We start from the raw sequence: 8,335 nt of genomic DNA on the forward strand, positions 1-8,335 counted from the left end.
CTTTTATACTCTTTTCAAGTAATTACTATTAATAATTAACCTTTTCCTGGTGAATATTTTTTCCAGGCCAGTACGACCCTGATAAAATTTAAGAATCTCATGACAATGAAGAAATATTGTTAATAGATGGCATTCATTAATGAATACTGGATTTTAAAATCAGTCATGTGAATCTACTTGTTTTTTCAAGATTATACCATGTAGGCCTTGTAATAATCAATATGCGCCTTTGGTAAATATCTCATTTCCTGGAAATGCTTGTTGACATGTACAAAGTTCTGAAGTGGCAGGAGGAAAGTAAACATGAACTACAACAGATTCAAATAAATGGCTAAAGCCCTGATTCCAGTGCTGGGCACATTTTCAAGTCCCTGGTGAGAGTGGGAAACATAGGCCTCGGAAGCAAACCCAAGGAAATGGGACCTAATTTACTGAGTGCTTATTGTGGATCTGGTGCTCTATATGACTGTATTTAGATAACACTCTTCTTGTTTCTTGAAGAAGACATTAAGACTGAGGATCATACGGGCCTGCCCACCATACTTGGTAGCCAGCTAAAGGTGGCACCTGGGAGCCTCAAGTTCTGGAGAAGGCCAGCAACACATTGTGCAGTCTGTCTAAAGACCATGAAGCTGCTGACAGCACTGGTGAGAGTGCACCAAGACAACAACATGGACAGGCTCTTGGCCCAGTGGCTGTATGAGATTGAGAGCATCACGAAACTCAAGGTATCTTGAAACTCAAGTACTACGTGGAGCTGCTGGACCAATGAAGCCATCAGGATGCAAATGTGCAGATGAAGTGCATCCTTGTGCTAAAAACGCACTATGAGAAATGGGAGTTGGCAATGAAATTGGGCCTTTTCTTCCATCAATTCAAGGAATGAATTTTTTTGATGACCTAGGACAGGCAACCAGAAATCACTTTCTAGTGCATGCTGCTCTTGAGGCTTATATCTGAGGCAGACACAGAGGACTTAGATTTGCCCTGACAAATTGGGTTTGCTCATGGGATTGGGAAGCCAGCCAAAAGCAGCACCTGGGAGCCTTGAGTCCTGGAGAAGACTAGGAACACATCATGTAGCCTATCTATAAGGTACAGGTGGAGAAGTTTGGACTGGTTTTCAAGGACACGGGTTGGCAGACTGCAGGAATATCCTTCACTAAGAGATACTTGGGAGCCCTGATTACTGGCAGAGCAGACAAATCTGGAAGCCTTGCAAGAACTGACTCCAGCATGCTAACCATGGTATCCTCAATAAGAGACACCAGAAATCTGGTTTATTACAGACGCCTGGGACTTCAGAAAACAGGCAGACTTAGAGGACTTGGATTTCCCTGCCATGTTGGAAGCAGGAAGAAATAGAAAATTTGAACAGACAAATTATCAGGAATGAAGTTGAATCAATAACCAAAATCTCCCAACAAACAAAAGCCCAGAGCCAGATGGCTTCACAGGCAAATTCTACCAAACATTTAAAGAAGATTTGGGGCACCTGGGTGGCCCAGTTGGTTGGGCGTCCAACTTTGGCTCCGGTCATGATCTCACCGTTCATGAGTTCAAGCCCCGCATCAGGCTCTGTGCTGACAGCTCAGAGCCTGGAGCCTGCTTCGTATCCTGTGTTTCCCATTCTCTCTGCCCCTCCCCCACTCATGCTCTGTTTCTCTCCGTCTCAAAACTAAATAAACATAAAGAAGAATTAATACCTACCCTCTTCAAACTACTTCAAAAAAATAGAAGAGAAAGGAAAACTTCCAAATTCATTCTATGAGGCCAGCATTACCCTGATACCAAAACCAGATAAAGATGTCACTAAAAAAGAGAACTACAGGCCAATATCTCTAATGAATATAGATGACAAAATCCTCAACAAAATACTAGCCAGCCAAATCCAACAATACATTAAAAAAAATCATACACCACAATCAAGTGGGATTTTTTCCCAGGATGCAAGGGTGGTTCAATATTCACAAATCAATCAGTGTGATACATCGCATCAATAAGAAAAAGGACAAAAACCATATGATCATTTCAATAGATGCAGAAAAAGCATTTGACAAAGCATTTGACAAAGTACAACATCCATTCATAATAAAATCCCTCAACAAAGTAGGTTTTCAGGGAACATACCTCAACATAATAAATCTATGAGACACCCACAGTGAACACCATATTCAATGGGGAAAAACTGAGAGCTTTTCCCCCAAGGTCAGGAACTGGACAAGGATATCCACTCTCGCCATCATTATTCAATATAGTACTGGAAGTCCTAGCCACAGTAATCAGAAAACAAAAAGAAATAAAAGGTATCCAAATTGGTAAGGAAGAGGTAAAACTGTCACTATTAGTAGATGACATGATACTAAATATAGAAAACCCTAAGGACTCCACCAAAAAACTACTAAAACTGAAAAAATGAATTCAGTAGTCACAGGACACAAAATCAATGCACAGAAATCTACTGCATTTCTATACACTAATAATGAAGCAGCAGAAAGAGAAATTAAGAAAATGATCCCATTTACAATGGCACCAAAAATAATAAAATACCTAGAGTAAACTTAATCAAAGAGGAAAAAGACCTGTACTCTGAAAACTATAAAACACTGATGAAACAACTTGAAGACAATACGAAGAAACGGAAAGACATTCCATGCCCATGGATTGATTGGAAGGGCAAATATTGTTATAATGTCTATACTACCCAAAGCAATCTACACATTTAATGCAATCTCTGTCAAACAGCATTTTTCATGGAACGAGAACAAACAATCCTAAAATCTGTGTGGCACCACAAAAAACAACAACAACAACAACAACAACAAAAAAACCCAAAAGGACAATCTTGAAAAAGAAAAAGAAAACTGGAAGTATCACACTTCTGGACTTCAAGTTATATTACAAAAGTGTAGTAACCAAACAGTATGGTGCTGGCACACACACACAAAAAGACACACAGATTGGGTGGCTCAGTTGGTTGAGCATCTGACTTCAGCTCAGATCATGATCTAATGGTTCATGAGTTCAAGCCCCACATCAGACTCTGCACTGACAGTGCAGGGCCTGCCTGGTATTCTCTCTCTCCCTCTCTCTCTGCCCCTCCCCAACTTGCTCTCTCTCTCTCTTTCTCCTAAAATAAATGAATAAATTTAAAAAATGTAGACAGCCAGATCAATGGCACAGAATAGAAAACCCAGGAATAAACCCACAATTATGCGGTCAATTAATCTTCTACAAAGGAGGAAAGAATATGCAATGGGAAAAAGACAGTCTCTTCAACAAATGGTGCTGGGAAAACTGGACCGCTACATCCAAAAGAATGAAACCACTTTCTTACACCATACACAAAAATAAACTCAAAATGGGTTAAAGACCTAAACATGAGACATGAAACCATAAAAATCCAGGAAGAAAACACAGGCAATAATTTCTCTGACATAGGCCATAGCAACATTTTTCTGGATAATGTCTCCTGAGGGAAATAAAAGCAAAACTAAACTATTAGGACTACATCAAAATTAAAAGTTTCTGCACAGTGAAGAAAACAATCAACAAAACTAAAAAGCAACCTATTGGATGGGGAGAAGACGTACAAATGACATATCTGATAAAGGGTTAGTATCCAAAATATATAAAGAAACAATACAACTCAACAACCAAAAAACAAATAGTCCAATTAAAAAATGGGCAGAAGACATAAACAGACATTTCTCCAAAGAAGCCATCCAGATGGCCAGCAGACACACCGAAAGACACTCAATATCACTCATCATTAGGGAAATGCAAATCAAAACTACAATGAGATGTTCTCTTGCACCTGTCAGAATGGCTCACATCAAAAACACAAGAAACAACAGGTGTTGATGAGGATGTGGAGAAAAACAAACTTTGATAGACTGTTGGTGGGAATGCAAACTAGGGAACCACTGTGGACAACAGTATGAAGGTTCCTCAAAAAGTTAAAAATAGAACTACCCTGGGATCCAGCAATGGCACAACTGGGTATTTAGCCAAAAAATACAAAAACACGAATTCAAAGGGATACACGCATCTTTATGTTTATGGCAGCATCATTTACAATAGCCAGATTATGGAAGCAGCCCAAGTGTCCATCAATAGATGAATGAATAAAGAAGAAACGGTATGTGTGTGTGTATATATATGTATATATATGTGTGTGTGTGTGTGTGTGTATTACACATATGTATTACATATACATATATACATATATATGTATATATACATATATATACATGTATATATACATGTATATATATTTGTAATGGAATATCACTCAGCCATAAAAAAGAATAAAATCTTGCCATTTACTACAACATGGATGGAGCTAGAGAGTATAATGAGAAGCAAAATGAATCAGAGTAAAACAAATACCATATGATTTCACTCATGTGGAATTTAAGAAACAAAACTAGCAAAGGAAAAAAAAAAGAGAGCGAGAAAACCAAGAAACAGACTCTAGAGAACAAAGACAGTTACCAGAGGGGAGGTGGGAGGGGGGGTGGGTGAAATAGGTGATGCAGATTAAGAGTACACTTATCATGATGGGCACAGAGTAATGTATAGAATTGTTGAGTCACTATACTGTATACCTGAAACTAATATAACATTGTATCTTAACTATACTGGAATTAAAATTAAAAACTTAATTTAAAAAAATGAACAGTAGCAACAACAGAATCAGGATCATATAATTTACTCATGGATTCACAAGTAGAAATTCAGGTCTGTCTGGTTCTGGAGCCCACACCACCCAAGAGCTAGTATTGAAAACTGAGATGTCAACATTCCTCAGCTATTGTCCCCTTTACCTAACATCCAGTTTGGGGATCTAAAGAAACAGGTAATTACTGATTAAATAAAAAGTCTAAGATAAATGTAAAGTCCAAAAGTTTTGTAAATGGGAGATCACTGGTTACTACTCTAACAATTCCTGTCCTTAGTTTCCTCATTTATATATGGAGGATTTGGACCAGATAAGATCTAAGACTGTCAGTCCATTGCTTAATTCTACTACCCATATATTCTCAATTCTGGATTCCTAGGCAAAAAATATACTACAAGTAAGAAAGATATATTTACCTGAAAAATAATGACAGTTCTGTTATTATTTAGGTTTGGGACACATTGGCCAATGATAAAGAATATGGATGATGTGTGATGGAAAACTAGGGTCAACAAAGGAAAAATTATCTTTGGCAAGTTTTTATAATCTTCTTCAGGGTCCTCTAGACAGTTCGAATGCCCAGCATCTCTTCTGTTGTACATTCTTAGAGCCATGCCCTTGAGATCTTACTCTGAACCTCCTGGAACAATCAGAAACGGACTTATTACTCAGGAGTGACAAATCCTTTGGATGAGTTCTGACAGACTGTCACCCACTGCAGACGTTACTAACTGATCACTGCACTCTTTCTCTTTGAACCTTGGCTCAGCCTTAGGATTATTCACTGCACAATGCCACAAGAGAGACACTATCAACTGATTGGAGCTGATGAAAAAAACAAAAAACACAACAAAACACTATATGTGTGCTAAACTAATTCTTCTTTTTAAGAAACTGGAGAAAACTAACATCCTATTGGAACTTTCTTCTCAGAACAAGAGATTCTTGAAAACATAAAAAGATGCGAAGTCCTTTGTCAGTGACTAATGATGGAAAAACAAGTAGTGGGGATTATTTAAACAAAGGCAAGGCGGGGCGCCTGGGTGGCGCAGTCCGTTAAGCGTCCGACTTCAGCCAGGTCACTATCTCGCGGTCCGTGGGTTCGAGCCCAAGTCGGGCTCCAGGCTGATGGCTCAGAGCCTGGAGCCTGTTTCCGATTCTGTGTCTCCCTCTCTCTCTGCCCCTCCCCCGTTCATGCTCTGTCTCTCTCTGTCCCAAAAATAAATAAAAAACGTTGAAAAAATAAAAAATAAAAAAATAAACAAAGGCAAGGGGATGAGTTTTGTGATAATACTCAAAAGACAGCACAGAATTTGTTCTCTGAAAGAATGAGATCTTCACACTGACTTTTCAGATAAAAAATGGAAGGTATACAAGTATAAGACACAGTGATGATTTTTAATAAATACTATTTCACAACAAAACTAATTCTATTTTTTCTTAGAGAGAGAGAGGGTGTGCATGCATGCAAGTGGAGGAGGGATAGAGGGAGAGAGAGAGAGAGAGGGAGAGAGAGAGGGAAAGAATCTTTTTTTTTGAAGATATAACAATCCTTTTTAAAATTTTTTTAATGTTTATTTATTTTTGAGAGAGAGAGACAGGCCATGAGTGGGGAAGGGGCAGAGAGAGAGGGAGACACAGAATCTGAAGCAGGCTCCAGGCTCTGAGCTGTCAGCACAGAGCCCGACGGGGGACTCGAACTCACGGATCGCGAGATCATGACCTGAGCTGAAGTCAGACGCTTAACTGACTGAGCCAACCAGGCATCCCAAGAGAGAGAGAATCTTAAGCAAGCTCCGCACCAGGTGCAGAGCCCAATGGGGGGCTCAACCTCATGACCATGAGATCATGACCTGAGCCAAAATCAAGAGTTAGTACTCAACAGACGGAGCGACCCAGGTGCCCCATAACAAATCTAATTCTTATTTGAGTCATAGAAAGAGATTTTGAAGAAAACTTAGAAAGACCAGGACTGGATCCCTGGATCCCACCTGAAACCTGGGTGGGGGTTGCTCATGCACATGCAATCTTGGCACTAATTATTGTATCGTGAGTCTTATCCCGCTGAGGAACATCTCTAGTACTAGTAAATTCTTCATGTGCTGAGTGCTGGTATTTTCTATTCACTGGTGTGAGTTCTGTCTAAGCAATACAGAGTAAGTGTGAGTTGCCCTCATTCCACATCCTCTCCTCTCTAGGTAAAATATATCTTTTGAAGAAACCATCCTCTTTCCTTTCCCTCCTTGCCTCACATCACACTGCTTACCTGCTTTTTACTAGTGTGTTCTCTGGCGTATCAGTAGAGAGTTCTTTGACAATACTCTCTGTGACCATAGAGTCTTGTGATGGCAGCAAGTTCCTGGATCTCTGGTTTCATATCTGCCGTGTTTAGCACGGTATTGGACACATAGCGGAATCCACTGTTAGGTACAAAATTGAATTAGCTAACTGTGCTCTGATTCGCTTCTGTTTGCTAAACGTATTATCCATTATCTGAGTAAAACTTTCTTCCCGCTCTCCTCATTAGTAAATGGAAGTGTTTGGAAAAGGGCAAAAGGACAAAATAACATTACAAAATAAACATCTATTATCTGCTGGCCATCGTGTTGGGTACTTTATACAGTATTTAATACATTTCTCTAAAGCCTTTGTGATGTGGAGAATATTCTCCCACATGACACAAAGAAATGGAGGTCTTGGAATGTAGAGAACCTATCTGAGGCCATACAGCAAGTTAATGGCAGAAGGCATTTGATGCCCACCCCTTCTCACTTAGATTGAGTGCCTGTGCAATGTGCTCCCACAGCAGAGGACTTTTTCTATCCCTATGACATCATATGTGATTGCTTATTTACTATCCGTCTCCCCTGCCATGGGGAACCATCTCTAATTGGCTCACATTTGTATCCACAGTGGGAGACTAATAACTATTTGTTGGTGAAATCAATCAAAATCCCAAGACTTCATTGCAAACGCTATGCCAAAAAAATTCTGTGACTGTTCTCATGTATTACCTACTAAATGGTCATCATCTTCAATTTCAGACACTGAAACACTAAGAACATTAAAAGTTTAGAGAACAGTCAGGCCCTGAGCCCATGACCAACCTTCATCTCCTCTCTGTTCCCACCAGGCTCTCCTGAGACATGACTGACAAGCACTTACATCTCCAGCATTCACAGCAATTATGTCTTGGAATAGCGGGAGAAAAGAGCCATTGTCAAGGATCGTGGGTGCTCCTCCCTCTCTACGAATAACAGATTTTGTTTGTCATTCAACATGGCCACACCTAGGAGGTACTGTGTACAAAATATAGTTCTGGGATTAGAGGACTCAGATTCAAACCTTGGTTCTGCCAGTTACCAGTTGTATGACATTGAACAGATTCGTTTATCCCCCCGAGACTCAAGTTGCCTATTTGTACAGTGGGAATTCAAATGATATCTCCTGCATAGAATTGTTAGGATTAAATGAGATAATGCATGAAAAGTACTCAGGACAATGTTGGCTACACTGAAAACATTCAGTGCCAGCTGGTAGTATGGGCGACAGCAACAGCAATGCTTCCTGCCCTCAGCTCCCCATTTCTCTCCCAGTAGCAGCAAGATCAGCATCTGTGAGGATTCTGTCCACACCATTGCTGTCTTGGAG

Source organism: Acinonyx jubatus, chromosome B1 (assembly GCF_027475565.1).
Source record: "Acinonyx jubatus isolate Ajub_Pintada_27869175 chromosome B1, VMU_Ajub_asm_v1.0, whole genome shotgun sequence".
Taxonomy (NCBI): domain Eukaryota; kingdom Metazoa; phylum Chordata; class Mammalia; order Carnivora; family Felidae; genus Acinonyx; species Acinonyx jubatus.